Raw genomic sequence first — 22,356 nt, forward strand, 5'->3', positions numbered from 1 at the left:
CACCTGGGACCCTATAGACCTGAGGTTGAAAACTTGCAGCCATAAAACAATGAACTTGAACTTTATTCAGCACTCGCTCCATGGTCTTTGTATTTCCTAACTGACCAGCATTCCTCATTTCCTTTCATATGCAGACAGTAATCCGTACTGATATGGAATAAATAATAATGCTGTAAAAATGATAGATGCAAGCATGTTTGTCACTAGCTCTGTGTCAGAACCTGCACCCTTATTTTTCCCAACTAATTCCAGAAGACTGGCTGCTGTTCTATCCAGGCAGCTATTTGGCTATGTTTCTCTTCAACTTCTAGCATCTTTTTTACTATTTAATTATGTTTTGTATACTATAATTAAGTGAGGGGTAGTGATTTGGGTAGTTCTTAGGATACACTTCCATCTTGGAAGGCATATAGTTTCTGTCATCTGATTCTAAAATGGATTTAATCTAAACCCTTTATTTTGTCAATAAGGAAAATAAAAGTTTAATGAATTGCCAGTTGATTTGTGGTAGCTGGTGGCAAAATCACCCAGAACTGTGTTTTCTCTGGATCTCTAATCAAATGGCTTACTTTCTCTCTTCCTTACCACTAGAGGCAAAAAGAAATGAGTTTTTTAAGCCGTTCTTATGACTGATTTCATAATGTTGGGATGGAACAAAAAGATTGAGTGCTCATTAATATATGACTATAGTGGTTCTCTGTCCACAGGTTAGAATTAGAACTAAAAACCAAGCAACTGATAAGATCTCCTAAAACCATGTAATCTGTCACCAGAATAACAGTTTGTCTTAACAGAATAAACACATTACATGGGTTGTATTTATATTAGGCACATGTTTACTCCTATCATTTAGGCCAAAATGAGCAAAGGAATATAAACAAAAACAGTGGAAATAAATAAAAGTTAATAACATAAAGTGTAATTTGCAAGTACATTCCTAATTTTATTCCTCAGTAATTGATTACTGCTTATATTTAGTTTCTATATAATTTTCTACTTTGGGGAACAGCCTTACAGAAAAGGAAAATGCCCCACAGTGATAATAAAAACAGAGAACAGCTGTTTGCCTAGACACAGACACAGAAAATCACTTTTTGATAAATTATATTATGGCCTAAGGAATTATCTCAGGCTCACCTCTGGTTTTTTTTTTTGGTATCATTAATCTACAATTACATGAGGAACATTATGTTTACTAGACTCCCCCCATCACCAAGTTCCCCCCACATACCCCATTACAGTCACTGTCCATCAGCATAGTAAGATGTTGTAGAATCACTACTTGTCTTCTCTGTGTTGTACAGCCCTCCCTGTGCCCCCCTCCACATTATGTCTGCTAATCGTAGTGCCCCTTTTGTCCCCTTCTCCCTCCCTTCCCACCCATTCTCCCCAGTCCCTTTCCCTTTGGTGACTGCTAGTCCATTCTTGGGTTCTGTGAGGCTGCTGCTGTTTTGCTCCTTCAGTTTTTTCTTTGTTCTTATACTCCACAGATGAGTGAAATCATTTGATACTTGTCTCACCTTTCTGTTTTAAGTATTAAAACAGTATCATTTTTTTAAAATTTTGAACAACTCTCTGATAATTCTTTTCATATAGCAAAAGATTCTTTTTAGAAGAAAAACCAGAAACCATTTAGCAAATGACATAATGAAGAAAGTCAGTGTGTCGAGTAGATGTGCTGAGGGTTAAATTGGGTCCCTTTTTTGGGAATATGATTGAAACATCATCTATGCTGAATGAAGACAATATTTTGACACTAAGTGGAAAGTGACAGCACATCCAAAAAGCAGCAACTGACTTACCTAGGACTGACTGATGTCCCCAATGACAGACTGAGAAACCTCATGTAGTTGGAAGGCAAACATCAAGGAAAAGGTTTCTAATGTAAAGAGTCTTTAACAATACAAGGATCTTATTTATTGACCAAGATGGGCCACACCTGCTCTTGCCTCTTTCCTTCTTTCTCCATATTTCCACAGTGCTGTGCTTGTCTCTGGTAGAGCTTTTTGCATACTGTTTGTAATATTTATAGATTACTATAAACTCTAGGTCACATGACACTTTTTTAAGAAAGAGGTAGAGAGAAGAAAAAGTACAGCTATAATCTTATAGAGCACGTACTCCTTTGATATTAAAAATGACTAAATACATAAATGGAAGAAAGACATCATGGAGTTAGTAAATTCAAACTATGCAAAGGTTAAAAATAAAAAACACAAGACCTCTTTTTCAACTCCCCCACTCCCTTTTCTTCTAATTCCTTCCAGGGAAATGCATAAATATACACTTATTAATCCATCTATCTATTCCTTTTATTTATTTATTTTGCATTCCAAAGGGGGCTCTATGGCTCAGCAGGTTGGCTCTGTTGTTTGCTGTAATTACATAAGAAGAGCTTTCCACATTAGCCCATGTCATCCTTTTCAAATGCTGCTCAGTATTGTAGCATGATTATCATGTACCATAATTTATAAATGTCCATAAATAGGGGACCAGCTCAATCTCATTACATTTCCCTAATGCAGTTCCATGTTCTTCTCCACTGTGATGAGAATTCGATGTGATGGAAGTCAGGAGCTGGGCCTCTTCACCTTTGCCTCGCATCCACCCCATTGGCTTCACAAAGTGTCTCAAGGTAATACACATTCCATTCTCTGCTGATCAAATTATTGAGTAAATGTAGACAGACAAAATAATTCCTTAAGGTTCTTTATATTAATGAAATTTTAAAGGATTGATGAATGAGGGCACAAATGTTTCTTTTTAATAGAGCATAGAGTCCTATAATTTCCATATTTAAAAATAACTAGCTAGCCTACTCACAAAAGAAAACAAACGAGAAAGAATTCCAAGCCCTAACCCTAGGTGTAACTCTCATATCATATGGAACTCATGTTAACTGCCCTTGGAAAAAAACAAATGGAGGGAGGAAGGTAGGGGGAAATCTAATATTGAAAAACACCAGGATTCTTCCCAGTATCCACTTTCAATCCGCCACCAAAGAAGCAAACTTATATGCACCCTCAAACTGAACTCAAACTCAGGTCAAGAAAACATCTCAATTTCCCACATGCTGTTTCTAAGCATATATTTCCTGTGCTAGAGACTGAGCGAATTCCCCAAATGCAGCAAACTGAGTTAGTAGAAATAAATATAATACCAGTTTCAAAGTGAAAGTTATATATTACTGTGTAGGTATCAGTTAACAAGGCACCAACTGGGATAAGAACCTCACCTTCAGTGGATAAAGGATTTACAAGGGCTGTGACTCAAGACGGAACTTCTAATTCAAGAGTCGAGGCACTGATATTGTGACAATTTGAAGAGTGCTTTCATGTAGCGCGAATCCCTTACTAATCAATACCAAACAAATTTAACCTAGACACTAGAAACTGAGAGTTTCAAAGAGGTATTAAAGATCATACATGCTGTAAACAGCTACAGATAAATCAATCTAGGGAGTCATAAAAAAAAAATATTGTGGCAGCCCCACCTGTGGAATTTAGTGTAAAAACAATGTGTACCAATAGCTATAAAATAGAATATCCATTTGTTCATGCTATACAAAAAAAGGGATAAAACAGCTTAGGGGCTGGACTGCCCCAGGGGAAGGTTGAGTAACTGTCTTCCATCCATTTTTTCTAGATGAGTATAAATTTTTCTGTTGGGACTGAGCATTAAAGGTATTTTACAGGGACTCCCAATTACCTACACAACTTTCTAAAACATGAACATTATCATGTTAATTCTCCACATGCCCATCTACAGGATGAAGGCCAAGCTTCTTAGCACAAAATATCCAACATTATGACCTAAATATATACATCTCCATTGCACATACAGGACTACTCACAAAGGATTGAAACCGCCACACCTAGATTTATTATACTGCTCCTTCTGTCTGACTAGCTGCCCTTTTTTCCCACTTAACCACTTCCATAGAAGCCTTCCTGACCTCTTCTCCCATTCCCCAAGTTCCCATAGAAAGGCTTACCATAAATTAATTTTTAATACATTTATTTGATTTATTCATTCACCCTTGCTGGAAATTCATTCAAAATTAATTTGAATCTAGTGCTGCATACCAGGTATTGTGCTATCCACGAAAGATTTAAGCAGTGAATAAAATGGACATAGTCTTAGCCTTTAAAGAATTTTCTTTGTGATAGCAAAGCAGACATGAAACAAGTAATAAAAAAATCAAAAGACAATTCCAAGCTCTTCCTTTACATGTCTATGTCTACCATATAAACATCAAATTTGTCACATGTAAAACACTCATCTCACTCATGTTTGTCTTTCTCCACCAATTCAAAAACCTCTTGAGGGTAGGATTTCTGCATTATTCATCTTTGTATTCCCAAAGTGCAATGTAGTTTCTGGAACATTGCAGATCACGCACACACACAGTTTTAGTAAGCACTCCTATTTTTCTTTTTTTAGGACAGAATACACTTTGAAAGCTGCCCTAAGGCTTGACAAAAGCAGAGCACTGGGATTGTTCTGCACCCTCTCAGCTGAATAAACCAACTCCATTTTCACTCAGTCAGACAGTGAATATATCTGTCAAGTATATGAAATATTTCTGCCTAAAAAGAGAGTCTCTAAGTTTCTTAATAATACATTTAATGTTTAATAAGTCGGTAAAGAAGGCTTTCTCATTTAAAGTAGGTGCTGGAAACCTTTTCCTGGTTTCCTAAAGATCATTGCAAATTTGACTAGTTATATCTTGGACATACTCAGTAATGGCAGAAATTTACTTAAAAATAATCATAACCAAAGAAATAAATATTTTGCACTGAACACAGATTGAATTTCCTGGCCTGACAATTAGATGTAAAATATGTAGAAGGAGTCACCAACCAGGAGTCTATGAGCGTTCCTGAAATGGAAAAGTCATGTTTGACATAGTTCTCACAAACTGATGATGGCTGAAGGTATGATTTATAGAATCATCTTGCTGATAAGGAGTTTTATTTTCATAATCCCAATTTTACCCTTCACTCATTCATTGCAAAACCTTAGAGCAGTCACTTAAAATTTCTGGAACTTATAAATTGTGGCTGCCCCCTAACTCATAGGACCATATGAATTTACATTCAGCACTTAACCTCAAACCTGGTATATAGTAGCATATGGTAAATATTTATTGAATGAATGACAGACTGGGAGTAATTCTGTGACCATTATGTAAGTGAGGCAGAGGGATAGCTTTTATGAACCATGAAGCACACAAAATAAATATTAGGCATTATTCATCTTGTTGGGCACATATAAAAGTTTACTTTTAGAGCCATTTTCCTGAAGCTGTGTCTCTCTTTTATTCTCACCATAGGAATAGTACAGTCAATTGAAAATAGACCTAAAACTCTGCAGGCATTACAGTGATGAATTTCAGAAGTGAGGAGAGTTCAAAGGTTCTATTTTAGACTATAAAACTTATAGTGGTAAGAAGGAGAGCTTTCTTTTATATGGATTATGATCTGTTTTACCAGGGTTGACTTTGTAAAAGACCTCCATATGCTACACTTCTGTAAAACAGTCAGCTTTGTTTCACTCTTGTAGACATAGTACAGGAGAGACCCTGTCGAATTTGCCAGATAAAATAAAGGACAAAGTATGACCATTCTTTACTTTTTCCATTTTGGGTGCTCTTAAGGAAAGTAAACTAGCATCTAGCTCTAACTAGCAACATCTGTCTTCTCTGTATGAGAATGAAATGAAACAACTCTCTTATGAGATTTGGTGAACTGCTCCTATCTTGGTTTGGGGCACATCACAGTGCAATCTTATTTGGCTAATGCCCTAAGGCTTCAGAAGAGTAAAAAGGAGGTCTTTGGAAAGGGCCTATATCTAGATTCAATCTTATGATTGTTCACAGAGAAGTTGGTTCTAAGCAGAATGTCCATATTGTAAATTAATCACTTGGCCCTTTAAATGGGAAGCCAGTGTGAGAAGGCTGGTTTTAGATAGTAGAGGGAGAACTCCCTGCCTTTTTTCAAAACATAATGAGAACAGATATATCAGAATATTCTTCTGATTAGAGCTATAAAAATGGAAAGTAAATTGCAATTTAAGATTTGATATGAACTGTAAATTCTAAAGAACAGGTGAAATTTCATAAGGTGAGTTATGTAGTGACATACTTTGAAATGATGCTATTTATGTGCTAGAGACATTAGTGTATTACCATATTTATTAATCAAAATAACTTGTTTTTGAGTTGAAACCAGAAGGTTGAGCAACTCTACACAGCTAATAAATGTCAGAACCAGATGTAATCCCTAGTATTTGATGTTCTGTAGTTCATTTACCCATTGTTTCCTGTCTCATTTTATCCTTTCCTTACTTCTTATCAAAATTGTCATAATTTTGAATGATGACAGCCTTTTGTCAACAGTAAGGGAAGAAGATTCAGAACATTTACTCATCCAACAATTATTTACTGAGCACTTACTATATGTCAGGCATTATGGTAGATCCTGCAGACCAAGACCAGTGAACAAAATGAAGTCCTTGCTGTCACAGGCATCACACCACAGTACAGCCAATTCACAAGCACATTTATAAATATTATTTCATGTATGATAAGTGCTGAGAAAAAACAAGTCAAGGCAATGTAAGGGACAGAGAGGGACAGGGAGTGAGTAGTATTTTAAATAGAGTAATCTGAAAAGAGCTCGGAAAAGGCCTAAATGAAAAGCAGCAGAAGACTTTGGAGATAAGTGGAAAGGAAGTGGTCCAGGAAATGGGACAGAAGTCCAAATGCCCTATGACTCGTGTGCTTGGCTGTGAGCAAGAATAGCAATGAAGTTGGAGCCCAAGAAGTAGGATAAGGGGAGAAGTCAGAGAGCTGCTAGGGCTTCAGTGTTGGCCCTTTTTGTGATAGAGTAAAAGGGGACTTTCTATCTTGAGAGGTTAGCAGGGTGATAGCAAGGGATCCTCAGGAGAAAGATGCATCTCATGAGTTGAGCGTCAAGTTCCAAGGTCCAGCTGTTTCTAGGTATGTGGAGGTACTTCTGTTGGAAAACCTAACTACTTGGGTTTTCTTTCTTTGTAAAGATAGTAAATCTCACTATGGAATAAATGTTTTCATATTTAAATGAGACTGTGGGAAGAAAGGCTCTATAGGATCCTTCATTTTAAGAATCAGTGAAAGTCAACCTTAGGCCCTCTGGCTCCAATTCTCTAGGGAGAGTGGGGAGAAGAATAGGTATTCCCTGCAATTAGGCCAAAAGGAGCCTAGAAAAGTAATAATAATATTATCTCAAAGGAACCAGAATTTCAGTGAAAGAGTGAATGGAAGTGAAAGATAAGATAATAATGGGCATTCTTTCTTGTACCTTCAGTGAACATTAACCAAGAAAGTTGGTTAATGAGACATTTCTTTTGTGAATAATTTTGTAACCTGAGTAAAGTTGACCCTCCTTCATGGTCCAGTCTCAGCACAGAATACAGTGCAAAGAAAAATAACCAAGAAACATTACATTAAAAAGCAATTAAAATCTATCTAACTATCTTTAAAAAAAAAAAAACAGGTAGATCCTATTGATAAATCCTCCTCTTTTTTTCTTTTCACTTTTTCTGAATATCATATCTACCGCAGGACTTTCTCGGTCTTCACAGCCTCCTGTCTTTGCACTGCTTTCCCTTCCCCTAAATCATCTAGGATCCTGTCTTATTTCTTGCTAGTACTTTTCCAAAAGAGAATGTTGCCAGTCTATCCTATCTCCTTCGAAATTTGCAGCTCTTCCTGTCCATGATCCTTATCAGAAGAACAAAAAAACAGACATAGAAGATACTCCTTTGGAAGCTGAGGAGGAAAAGGTTGAAAATACTCAGGCACTCATAATTTTTCTCCCTAACATAATTTGTATGTTTATTGATTCTCCACTGTCTGAGCTATTACTTCTAAATCCTCAAATTAGAAGGAATCAAGGATTATTTTACTAAATAGATTGGATTAACTCTAATTTAGCACTGTTATTATATGGTTATCAAAATGGATGTGCAGTATAAACTGCCTCCTACTTCAAATGCTTTTTATATAAATGCAAGTTCTTTGTTGATGTGTGATGGTTTTGTTTGTTTTGTATTATTGGACCTCCCCAGTTTCTCTGATAATGGAACAGTTACATATCTATAGACATATGAATTTGAAAGAAAGATAATTTGCAGCAGCATCTGATTAACCCAAATGTTATGATAAAACAATCCTTTAGTGTCAGGGGTGAAAGGAATTCTGTGAGTTGTGTATGCATGCATATGTGTGAGAGATGATATTTTTAAAAAGGAACAGATTGGAATTTATTTCTCATTTATTCGTATCTGTATTATTAGGGAAAAGCATATTGAATGGTCTCAAAAAGGCCTTTATTGACAATCAAAACAATACTTTGCGATTTTCTAATCAAATAAAAATGATTCAAATTATACTCCAACATGGACATTCTACCACTTAAAATGTGAAATTGAAAAATGTCCTAGAATCATAGCACTTTTTCCCCTTAACCTCTACTTAGATTTTAGATTGTCCCCATACATTTTTGAGGCTCATTTATCAATCACATACAACCTCTTGAAAGTTGGTTAAAATAAACAAGCACAAGCAAAACAAACCCTAAATTGCTCAATCATCCCTATATGCTTGTTTCCATTTATTCATTTTTTAAAAATAACCTATCTTTACGGAAATGTTCAAACATACACAGAAGTAGAGAGCAAAGAGTGAATCTCCGTATTCCCTTCATCCAATTTCAACAATTATTCATAGTATATATACCAAAATGATTTTTTCTAATATGCCCAACCTTTTTTTTTTGGCTGCAGTGTTTTCAGGCAATTCATAGAATATACAAAGGCTCTTCCAAAAAACATGGTTTTCTCTAACAAACATTCCTGCTATGGTTTTTGTTTTGCTTTGTTTTGTTTTGTTTGGCTAATGTGCTTTTAGGCAATTCATAGAATACACAAAGGATCTTACATCAAAGTCCTAGAGTATTTTTTCGGTCCCTGGTCTTCCCTTGGACTTCCCTATTGGACTTCCCAAGTTCAACGGTTGTCCTAGAACCTGTAGCTATTAAATGAAATTATATGAGTGAGGCAGTGATAGAATGATGCTAAATGGCACAGCTTAAAAAAAAATACAGACATATGAAGACAATGACTATGGCCTGTTGGAGAAAGGTGCTATGAATGTTTTCCTGAGGGTCAGTGCCTGTGCCCTGGCTGTGTGCTGGGCAAGACCTCCCAGAGCTCCCTTTGGAGGAAGGGCTTCCAGGGGCTCTCCTCTTCCTCCGTAACTGGCCATCAGCCGCTGAGAAACAACACATTCAGCTCCATCACAGATATAGGGAGGCCTTAAGGAATAAGGTGAACACAGGTCTGTCTTTGTTCCCAGCAGGTGTCCTGACATTCTACAAAATCTGCAGGGGAGGCTACAACCCACTATGTGGATTCAGTGTTTTTTTAAAACACAAAAGTAGTGTGGTTCAGATTAATCCCTTTTTCTAGACTTAGCAGACTTACCAGTCCAATAGCTTCATGAGAAAAAGAATTTCAAATGAGTCGCTGATACCTCACTTTACGAGCATATGGCACTGGTCCAAGACTTAATACAGAAAATTATAGATCTTGGCCCAGGGTAATTTTAATCTCTGCCCGTAATAACAGGCTTTCAGCTGCCGAAAGCAAGGGCTTTGCATGCTGAAATTGGAACTCTGACCCTGAGATACAAACTCATAACTTGTAAGCACAAAGAAAGATTCCAGAACTTTCATGAGTTACAAATAAACAAACATGGGTCAGATTATTTATCCAGACAATGTGTGTCTTGTACATTCTATCTTAGATCAGAGAAGGTAGGACTGCCTGTTCACTATAAACTATTTTACTGGACACAATTGAAAAGATAAAAGGCAGGTTTAATTTATCATTCTAAATGGCTTCATTTATTTATCTCCCCCAAAACAGGACTTCCCAAGGTAAGAACTTCCTTGCAATGACAAATGTATTTACCCTATGCTATGTATTATCATATATATCATAGAGTACCTCTGTATCTCTCGTTTCTTCCTGAGTCCTACATCAGATGGGCACATGGAAGTGGCACATTACAACGAACTGCTTAATTGGTTAAAAATCCCAGTCTAATGTTTTATTTCATTGGAAAAAAAAAGAGTGACAGAGTTCTTCTTAAAATAAGGAAGGTATATAAGCCTATGATGAGTAAAGCTATTCTTTCTTCTTGGTTAACCAATTCACGTGAGCACTGGATGAATACTCATTGAAAATAAATTTTCTGTTTTTGACCCTCAAATAAAATTTATTTGCCTGGATTGATAGTCTGTCTTTGTAAATTCTATGATGTTTCCTGAGAGGCCATTTATGAACTTCTACAACTAAGTTCTAAACTTTCTGACAACAGAACACAGTAAAGGAAAGGTATGGATTCTTCCCATTACTGAATTGCATTCATAGCAAATAGTTACCTAGAAACAAGTTTAATCCTAAATTAACATTTTTTATATTATTTGAAAGGCCAAAATATTTGCATGTGAATAAAAGCCAGCTTTAAGTCTAAGAGGCATATCAAATGTTGCTGGTCTAAAGTGTAACTTTTTGGGATACAAACTCTGGGGGATACAAACTACATGTTTTTCCCGTCTTCTTATTTCAGTACCATCCCCCTAGTTGCTGATACCCCAAAATCTAAGAGGCTTCCTTCCTTAACCTCCAAATCCTTACCGACCCTTTGAGGTGACTTTTGAAATACATCTCCAGTCTTTCCCTTGTGCCGATCTCCCCACCCATTTAATTTGTTCAAAAGAGACACCATCTGTTGCTGGAATTACAGGTTTTCCCATGAACTAGTCAGTGATTTTTCTAAAGCAAAAATCAGGTTGTGATCCTCTCCTGCTTGAAAATCTCCAACAGTTTCTCATCAAACTCTGAAAAAAATATCAAACTCTTCATAGACAAAGGTCGGTGCTTATCTCTACGGCCTCATCTCTAACCATTCTGCCTATTGCTGACTCCGCTGTAATTACATTTGAGCGAGTCAATGTAGCTTTTATTTGGAGGCTTTATAATTGGAATTCGGCCAGGAAGGCTCTTTCCCCAAACACCTTTGTGTCATTCAAATTTTAGCAGAAATGTTACTTCAGTGAGTCCATCCCTAACCATGCAAAATGAATTTTTAACCAAATCTTCCTGATTTTGGTATAGTCACAGGAATTATCATCACCTAAAATTACACAGTTTGTTATATTTACTTCCTTATTGGCTGTTTCCCCCTTCACTGCCCCAGAATTCAAATTCCAAGGAAACAAAGAGTTTGCCTATCTTGTTTATTGCTCCTCCCTGGCCTCTAGAATATACTGGACACTTAATAAATATTGAGTAAATGATTAATAATTGTATATATTTGCCACAAATGGCATTAAAAATCAGTATCTTATTAATCTATACATGCTAAAATGAATAAAGAAATCTTAATACCGTTTTATTAAAAGCACACACACATAGGCATCTAATTGCTGTTTAATCAATTCTTAGATAAAATGAAGAGTAAAAATGCATAGTAAGGAGACTACCATCATTTTGGAGGGCATACTACAGAGAGCAGTTTATTTCATTTAGTCCCTATAACCATCTGATGGGGTGAATCAACTTTACAATGGAAGAAATGAAGGCTCAGAGGGTTTTAAAAGCTTACCCAAAGTCATAGCTAGTTGTAGATTCTTAACTGTAAACTGTATTGCCTCTAAAATAGTCATAATGATGGTGCATAAGAAGAAAATCACCAACATTTATTGAACTATTCTACTTATGTACCAGGCATCTTGCTAAGCATTTTACAAGCTAGGGGAAAGACCATGCCTACAAATATCCCTAGTCTCAGTCTTCCTCGTGTTTCCAAGTCTTCCTGGCTTGTAAACTAATAAATGTAGCCATTGTCGCTTCTCAGCCAAGCCTCCCAGGCTGGTGTGCCTCTCCTATCTCTGGCCTCCTGTTGTCACATCCTTGGAGGCCATGTGTTCCATAGGTGGGGAGTCTGGTTCACACTGCATTCTGAGAGACTGTGTGCAACAGGACCGCCAGCAAGAGAACTTCAAAACATGAACAAGGAATAACACTTTTTAGGACTTAAGCCTGATATTTGAGAACTGACCGATTACCATGACATGATATACCCTATATGGACCAATTCAGATATACTATCTCATTTAAACAATTCAATTAAGCATATTATTACCTCCATTTTCCAGATGACATACATAAATTTTAGTGAAAAGTCAAGCACTTAAAACCATGTAACTAGCAAGTGGATGGAAACACCATGCTATCCAGAAGGCAGCTCACCATTACACTATAGAAGCCACTATGCCAGGCTGTCTGAATCCAAAGCTTGAACCTTCCACTGAGGACTGTTTTTAGTCCTATTAGTGGCATTTGCTTTTTCAGGGGGAATAATTTTAAGTTCTTCAATGGTGATATTAATCATTTTTTCCAGACATTGTATAACCTCTCAGAGAAAGTTTAGGTTAAAAGATAACTACGAGTCTTATTGTCTAGCAAGAAATATGACCAAACTACACATTAGTTAATGGCAACTTTTCTGTACTCTGTGTTCCCTGACAAACCTTACACACAACATTCTAATAACAGATTGTAAGGTTTTATTGACTAGTGCAGTCATAATTGCTTTATGATTTGTAACTCCTCCATTGCTCTCCATTTTATCAGAAATCATGGATTGTGTAGGTCCCCATGGGAACCAATTACAGGCAAAGCAATGCAAAGAGCCTTTTCAGCCCATCTCAATAAAAATGGCCAGTTATTTTACAATATAGATAGTTGATAGTTAGAACAATATTTACTCAGCCAAGGAATTTGTACCACATCAATTTGCACTCTTCCTGAAAAAAACAGAATTACTACCAAGTACAGAAAATGCAAGACCACATATTTTTAATATGAACCAAAGGAAGAATGCCGCCAAGTTTGTTATTCAATATTTTTTCCCACCTCTCAGAGGTATAAATCATACTTTCTATGAACAGACTAATTGAGACCAATCTAACATTTGGTTCTTACTTTCCAAGATGTATAAGATAAACAAAAGCAGAAGCAATTCCTTTCCCATTAATGAAGGAATAAAACAAAAACTTGTTAATGTCCATGGTTTTCATAAATTATTTGTATGTTACAGTAAAAGGATTTTGGTTATAGATTGTGAACAATGAAATCAACATCAGTGGCTATTGGAATAAACAAATAAAAGCTAAATATATACCTATGAATATTGCTTCAGTAATTTCAATGTTTTAAGATCACACCTATGCTGGTAACATTAAAATCACTGGAGTTCTGCCTTGCTTATCTTCATGACCCTATATCTTTACATTTTAAATTAAACTTAATATATTTCCCAATAAAGAGATGGGGTTAAGTTCTGCAAGTAGAAAGTTCAAGAACAATTTGTTCTCCTGAAGATGGTCAGCACACTTTCATCTGAATATATTTACATTCATGTGACAAAGACAGGAAAGGCCTTTGACTGACAGAAGTCACAGTTCACTTACTGTACAAACTGTAAAGGACTATCCACTATGTCAAAGGGGTTGCGTGTAAATGTGAACACCACTTATCATCCAGTCTAGGTGCTGAGCACTTCCACAGATGTCTGATTCTACAAGCAATATCTGATGGCATGGAATATAGAAAGAAATGGGAGAAAAGGAGTGTATTAAATTCCTTTTGCTGTTATAACAAATTCCCACAAATTCATTGCACTTAAAACAATACAGATTTATTCTCTTGTGGTTTTGGAGGTCAGAACTCTGAAATCAAGGTATCAGCAGAGCTGTGTTCCTTCTGGAGGCTTCAGGAGAGTATCCGTTCTTTGTCTTTTCAGCTTCTAGAAGCCATCTGTATTCCCTGGCTTGTGATCCCTACCTCATATAGCTCCAGCCTCTACTTCTGTTGCATTTCCCGATGCTAGCTCTGATCCTCCTGTCCCCCTGTTGTAAGGATCCTTGTGATGACACTGGACCCATCAGAAAAATTCTGGATTACCTCCTTATTTCAAGACACTTAACTTAATCATATCTGCAAAGTCCCTTTTATCATGTAAGGTAATACATGTATAGGCTCTGTGGTTTGGGATATGGATATTTGTCAGGTGCTATTCTTCTGCCTACCACAGAGGAAAATAAGTGAAAGAAAAGGCAAAAGAGATGGAAGACTTGAAAGTATTGGCATTATCATCAGAGCAATTATTATGATTTATTCATTCAGCAAATACCTATTTGAGATATTAAATTATATCAAATAAGGTCAGGTACCTGGTAGACACACTCTAAAATAGTGAGCCTAAATTAGCTACACTGGTCATGTGTTCAAGTGTGTATGGCCTGTCTATACCTGGATGTTCAGTATTCAAATAAGTCATATTCTGAAGAAAGCCTTAATGACAAGTCTTAAAATAAGTTTTTGTTCATTCAGTTATGCAAGAAATGTAAGGAAAAAAATTTTTTTTCATTAGATTTGGTGCCAGAATGTGTTCAATAATGATATAACATAGATTATGCAGAGAAAAAGGCTTATTCAAAACAATATGCTCAAAAAGCTTTAACTGAGGCACATTCTTTCACTGTGAAAGGTGTGAAATGTTGCAAAGAATGAGTCAAAGGTAACAGTACAACTGAAGGTCTAAGAGAACATTTTCTCCTTACAGGGACCTTCAGTTTTTGTATTCATCAGCAAAAATCAGAGCAGAAGACACTAAGTGGTTGGATGAAAAAGGCAAGTAATTTCTAAGGTCTTTTATGCCTAAGGGTAAATTAGAGTGATTTCAGATTGTGTCTCTTCTTCGTAACAAGAAAATGGAAACACTTTTGAAAATAGAACAAATTTTGCTTAAGGGCCATTTCAGGAATATTATCATTTTGCAATTCATCTATTTTGATATATTACTCCAATTATAGAAACCATAATTTCCTGATGAATTTTTTGAAACCACAGAGTCATCTTAAAAGATTGCTATTATCTAAATGCATAATATTTGGGGATTTTTAGTAAACGGAGGTGGAGAAAGGGAGAATATAATTAACTTCACAGCTAGAAGGTCCCAAAATATTGAAAACCATTGAAGAGAGGCATAGTCTATAAAATTTGGACAGTACTGCAATTCCAGATCATCAGATTGAGGGAGGTTTATCAAAAATTGTGAATATATTGACTGGAGAAAAATATTTCTAAGGCATACAACAAATCAAGGGTAAATTTAGTTAATATGCAGAGAGTCCTAACTGATCAATTTGTAAAAATGATGACCCAAGAGAAAAATGAACAAACTGAAACCATAGGTCCAAGGGAAAAGATGAGTAACTGAACTATAAATGGAAGAAAATGCTCAAAGCTCACTAGTGAAGAGGAGAGTTATAATCAAAACAAAAATATTACATTGGGTAACTTTTAGATAAGCCGAGACCATAAAATTTGTTCTTTCCCAGTATTCTAAAGATTTAGGACACAAGACTTTGTATTGTTTTGGAATTAATTAAATATCTGTAGAACTTTTTTTCTTTGAGGTTCAACACATCATAGTTTTAAATATGCATAACTTTTAACCTGGTGATTTGCTTTTAAATGTCTACCCTTTACATATCATGTGACAACTATATCTTCATAACAATTCTTCATAACTATATCTTCATACAAACAATTGTACCATTGTTGGTAAGAACCCTCAAAGCAGTACAAATATTCATTTGAGGAGTAATTTATAAAAATACAGTACATTCATTAAAATAGAATATGATACAGCTACAAAAGTAAAATATGTAGGCTGGCAGTTCTCAAACTGTGGTCTCTTTCAGAGACCTTTCAAAGAGTGCACAGGGTCAAAACTGCTACATAATAATACTAAGATGTTACTGGTATTTTTTTCACTCTTTTTGGGATCCTCATTCTCAACAAGTACAGTGTAGATTTTTAGGGGGTACATGACATGGGAGATGGTAAATACAGAAGCTGTGTTCTATTAGATCAAACGTTAGAGATTTTCAAAGATATAAAGCGATCCTTACTAATATTTTTGTGGATTTGGAAGATATGGTTATTTTCATAAATGTTATTTAGATGAATATTTCAATGGTTCTATTATCATTGTAAATGAATTACACAATACATATATTTTGTCAGTTTAAATTTCTCATATGGCAAATTTTGATAGGCCTAACCAGCATGAACAAAATTTTTTGGAGTTATGAAGAGTTTTAACAATGTAAGAGCATCCCAAGACCAAAAAATTTGAAAACCCTTAACCTAGGCCTATAAGCTACTTCTTAAGAGTGATCTCCAACCTACTTCTCTTTCTTTTATAGCGTCATATTAAAAGCATAGATATACAGAAGGAAGAAAAAAGGAAAAGGATATAAATAAGGAAAACACACACCATACATAAGAATGGAGTTACGAAGAATTAAAGGTACCCCTGCATGATTTTTAAAGTATATTAAATACTAACAAGAAGCTGTATAAATGTCATAGACAAAATTATTACAGTAATATTACATGGTAAAAATACCTGAAGTCTTTTTTAAAAATTATTTTTCTTTATGTTTATTATTTATCTGTAGAACCATAATTTTAGCATTCTAAACATTTTTTCTCTTCAATAATTATCTTATAATATTTGCAAGATACAGAACACACAAAAAATCTGTAACTCCATTGCTGAGGCCAATGATGGCTATTCATTTTGGAATATTTCTTCTGAGATTGCTCTATTAAAATTGAATTATTTGTGAAATAACAAATGAGTTTATTTTGATTACTTTTTAACGAACATAAACATTTTCGAAGTTATTCCAATTATAGCTTGAAATGTCTTTTTTTCCTTTATAAAAGTTGGATGTTATTTCCAGGATAATAACCTAAGAGGGGCTCTGTAAATGAAGGGGTGTCCTATTTTTTTAAGAGAACTTGAGACACTTAAGTAAAATAGCAACAGCAGTTGTTGGTAGCTGCAGCTTTAAGACAACAGAAGCTATCCTGACTATGAGAGTCATGGCAGGGAGGCCTTATAACAGAGAATAAATGATTAGGCCAAACGTCACTGCTCTCAGGAAATTCTTCGGGGAGTGACAGAAACCCCTCAGAAATTTCGAAGTGTTCCCTGGGCCACACAGGAAGAAAGCTATCTGTGCATTTTAGCATCAGCAGCCAGTTAAAATAATTATTGGCTATCACCAAATTCATGGCTACAGATGAAGGACTTGGGCTACCTGGAAGGACATATTAACAAATCTACTCATTACAGTTGACATGTAGTTCTGGAATGAAGGATGATTATTCACTTTATAAGATCTTACTTTTAATAAGGAGGACTCACAAAAGATAATTCCAGTAAAAGCTGTCTTCCTGGCAGCCACTCTAAGAATGTTCATTAACTTAAACTAGTGAATTTCAAATAATCTTCCTATCTTTGATTATACCTGTATTCTGAAAGCTTTGTAGTGGGTACCCAATCTCACAGAATTTAGGAAACTGTCATGGCTTTAGATTTCATATTTCCTTGAAACTAAGTGTTAGTTGTTTTATTGACAATAGTTTGAGGGACAATTCTGATGACCGAGAAATTAAATGACTCTTCTATCTTGACCTCATAATATATGGAAGCAGAAATCTCCATTACAAATAATTTTACTTTCTTTCTTGGAACCAAGATAACTATTCATTAGTGGGATTAATTAAATGCATGAGCAGCTCCTATCAAACAAGAGGGGACACAACATTTCACCCAACTTTGATTCAGAGATTGATTCATATCTATATGTAAGAAAGACCCAAGGCTAAAAAGCTTGGGAAGTTTTACAAGCTTTAGTAAATAAAATCTCTATCAGAGAAATATTACAAAGGTATACAGATTATAATTAAAGTATGAAGGAGAAAAGCAAGAAAATTAAACCTAAACACCCAAAATAAGACATACAATTTACAACAAAACTACTGTAACTGTAATGGATTAAGAAATATTAATTAGCAAGAGTAGAAAAAGAGTTAACAAAAACATTATTCTATGGTCCCTAGAACACAGCTGCCATTCAGTAGACTCATAATCACTATGATTTTGGAGGATAATCATCTGCACAAAAAACTACGGTCATAGTATCAATATGAAAAATTACTAAAGTTTTTTATATTAAAGGTAATTGGCCCAATCTTCCAGTATAATGAAAAGCAGCATTTGAAGACAACATTGTTCAGGGGTTAGACATCAAGGCAAAAACTAGTCTTGAAAGGTCATTTCTCTCCCTTTTGCACCCACTCAATGGCAAGGTCATCATCATCAGGAAGTAGTGGGAAGTAAAGACTGAGCAACTTGTTGAAGTCAGAAAGTATAGGTTAGGCTAGTTCTTCATCTTATATGTAAATTAATCATTAGAGTTTAATAGATTTACCACCTGACCATCATCTTGGTATTAAAGAGTTTTCATTAGGCAAACATGTTTCATAAATAATATTTCCCTCTCTCTTCTTCTGTCTCTGTCTCTCTCAATTTACTGACAGTACTATTCACTACTTTCATATGCCAAGCACAACACTAAGTACATTATGCACATTATTTTATTTAGCCTTTACCAACATCTTATGAGGAACATTTTATTTTTACCTCCATTGTACATTTGAGGGGACCGAGACTTTCAGAGATTGAGGTTACAGAGGGTTTTGTGTTCATAAACAGTAAGGTCATGATCATAACCCTGGTCTGTATGCCTCCAAAGCCTGAGATTTTCATCAATCTGTTAGATGTCTTTTCCATGAAGAATATCAACAGATTTCATATCTAAGTCCAACAGATATTACTTTGACTATGGTCACCACTTTCAGTATTGATATTCTTTCAAGGCAAGTAAAGAAAAAAATATTTCTCATATTCCTCTATTTTTCACTTCATCATTGTTTCAAAACTGTGAAGATATATAGTCACTGAATTATTTTAAAGTGAGGTCTTATAAGATTATTACTTTAGAATATTAATAAAGGAAAAGAAAGTAGTGAATGAGTGGTGGAGGGGGAAGACATTTGGGGACAATCACTTAACTATTCTAATTGGTGTTTGCCCCTATTTCACAGGCAGGAAAACTGAGGATGGGAAGAGTTAAATAACCTGCCTAAACTTATTGGTAAATACATAAGTCAGGATTCTAAGCTTATTTCAAATCTAGTAATGTTTGTTATACTCCACAGAACAAAGATTAAATAGTGAATCTCTAAGTCTATAAGAAAAAAATGACATACAAGCTGCCCCTTGAACAATGCAGGTATTAATTCACATATAACTTTTGACTCCCCGAAACTTAACTACTAATTGCCTACTGTTGACTGGATGCCTTACCAATAACAATGTCGATTAACACATATTTTATATGTTATATGAATTATATGCTTCATTCTTACAATGAAGTAAGCTAGAGAAAAGAAAATGTTTTTCCAACTTGTCCAAAATTTCCGAAAAGTTTTTCCAATATATTCATTGAAAAAAATTTGTGTATAAGTGGACCCACACAGTTCAAACTTGTGATGTTCAAGAGTCATCTGTGTTTTCATTTTAAGCATTTAACATGGTACCGGATGAACAGTGCAATTCCTTCAATAAGTCTACCCTCTTCAGTAAATGTTCCTAAGAGTCCACGACACTAATTTCCACACCATAATTTCTGGTGTACAAAGCGATAGAAAAACACAAGGGAATATTACTGAAAACAAAAAAGAAAAGTGGACCATACAATTATATAAGCCACGTAAGGCTTACTAAACTTAGGATCACACACCAGTTTTAACTTAACAATGGATATTTTTTTCCTATCGAGATTTTGCACTTCAACTGAAAGGCATTAAAAAGGTAACTATTCATAAAGTACAGAGATTTAGGTACCCAATTATTCATTCCATTAAAAATATATATTTGTCGAGTATCAATTAGGCACAGATAAACAAAACCTGCTAGATATTAGGAATACAAAGGTGATCAAGACAGACACAGTCTCTGGCCTACTGGAGACGATATTCTAACAGTAAGACAGACATAGAATAATTAATTATATAAATTATCATTGTGTTGAAATTCTGATATGTGTCAGAAAGGGTCTCACAACATCAAGGAAAGGATTTTGCCTCAGAATGGCTTTCATGAGGGTAGGGTTTGAGATGTGCTCTGAAGTTGGAACAGAAATGAAGATGAAAAGAAAGGGAAGACGATTTTAGTCAAACAAATCAGCACATCAAAGGCTATGATGTAAGAGGAAGTCAACTTTAAAGGGGAGGAAAATGACTGATCTGTTTGAATGATGGGAAGTGAGGCAGAAAGTCTAGAGTGGATCTGGTGAAGTAGGGAGAAGCTGGATGTTTGGAAATTCTAGACTCTGGAGGGATTTTGGTTTTACCACCAACATTTTGGAAAGCCCTTTTTCAGGATTTTTAAATAAGTACTGAGGAGTCAGAATCATATTTGCTTTTCAGAAAGATTAGTTTGGTTTCAGAGGGAAAAAAAAAAATTGAGAACAACCAGAAGGAATGTTGGGGAGGCAGGAGGATAATTATTTGTTTTAATTTGAATTTTCAGGTACCTCTGCAACATCTAAGAGGGGATATTAAATAAGCAGTTGGCCATGCACGTTTGGAGGTCAAAGCTGGACTGGAATTTTTAAAAAATGTGAGAATCATACATTTGGACATGGAAGCCTTACCATAGATTTAGTTTTTTAGGACAGAGTATATGGTAAGAAAAAAAAAAAAGGTCCTAGGATTAACCTTGAAGGATGCTATTATTTATAGGATGAAAAGAATAAAAGGAACCAGCAATGCAGCTACAGAAACCCAGAAAAGAAACAGGAATGGACAATGGGTTTGGATCTAGTGAGAAGTTAAAAGAAATGAACCCCCAAAAAGGAGCAATGAATTCAGTGGCAAAAGACCATTGATGACACTGACGAGGGATATCACAGCAAACTGGTGGGAGTGGAGGGCAGATGAGATGGCTGAGACGTGCATCGGAGTTTCTTAAGAACTTTCAAGAAGGTTTGTTATAAGACACGTGGGAGGCTGAGGGAGGTGTTTGTTTCTATTTTTTGCTTGCTTGCTTTGTTTTTAATTGGAGAAAATTTGCCCAAATGGATGTTGATGAGAAATATCCATAGAGAGGAGAGTAAAAGTACAGGAGATAAAAGGGATATTTGTAGATGAATATTTTAAAGAATTGGGAAGAGTGGATTCCAAGGCATGAAGACAACGATTAGAGAGAAAGGGAGACATGTCTTCTGTTGTAACAGAAGGGAAGGAAACAAGCTAGGTTCTGATGACAGATTTGTAAGTGTGATGGTGGCAGGTTGGCAGAGTTCCCCTTAAATGGCTGTTACCTTCGAAATTGAATCAAGAGGGATGTCATCGTTGAATGTCTGCAAAAATATGGAGGCAGTGATTTCAGAAGGGTGAGGTTTGTAGTAGCATTGAGAATTGGAGAGTGGATTAACCAGTGAATGCAGTAGAATTTTAGAGAGGCCAGCACTGCAGCAAATTATGTTTTCCTCTTTTGATTTTTATTTGTTTATTTATGGTTTACAGGGAGACACACAGAAAGCAGGCCATTGAGCACACTGAAGGTTGGGATTTCATCAGAACGTACCACAGTGAATGACAAGTTAAAGCTAGTGGACGGGACAAAGAAAGGGGAGCCAGTGGACTGGGCATTCCCAGGAACCTGGAGGAGGGTCATTAATTGACAACCAAGGTGGAAAGTAGAAAGTTATGGGGTGAGAGCAGGATATTAATTTAGTGATTTTGTTGGAGAAAAGCAGGTTATGAACCTGTATGGTCTTGGGTTTAACTCTGACAGTGAGTGGCTGAGGAGGAACTGAAGAGGAAATTATTACAGATAATGAGATAAAGAAATTGAGAGGCCACACTATGGAGTGGTCAACACTCCAACTCAGAACAGAACAGTTCTGTATGATGAACGGCTGTTGAAAACACCTGAAGTGATGCCAGGAACTGAATTAGACATGAAAATGTATCCAGATGCCAAAAATCTTAAGTGACAGAGCAAATTATCTGAAGGCCAGTGGACGATAGGTAGAGAGGGATGGTCTTGACAGCTTTCAGGAGCCTCAAAAAAAAGCAATGTTTACAAAAAGGAGGAGGGGCAGTCATCCAGAAACCACAGAAGAACGTGAAAGTCGCTACCCTAGCAAGAATAAACAGAAGTCAGCAAGGCTGCTCATGAAGCAGTATCTTGGGGGGACAGCCGGAATTTAATACTGGCAAGGGGATAGCAGAAACTGTCTGAAT

At 35.7% G+C, this 22,356-nt stretch overlaps 1 protein-coding gene across 17 annotated transcripts in view; it reads right to left on the minus strand.

The window, feature by feature from the left end:
- The window catches only part of RBMS3 (RNA binding motif single stranded interacting protein 3), a 1,308,700-nt gene that overhangs the window by 154,273 nt on the left and 1,132,071 nt on the right, over positions 1-22,356 (minus strand). The gene's annotated exons all lie outside the window — the stretch shown is intronic.

Source organism: Manis pentadactyla, chromosome 14 (genome assembly GCF_030020395.1).
Source record: "Manis pentadactyla isolate mManPen7 chromosome 14, mManPen7.hap1, whole genome shotgun sequence".
NCBI lineage: Eukaryota > Metazoa > Chordata > Mammalia > Pholidota > Manidae > Manis > Manis pentadactyla.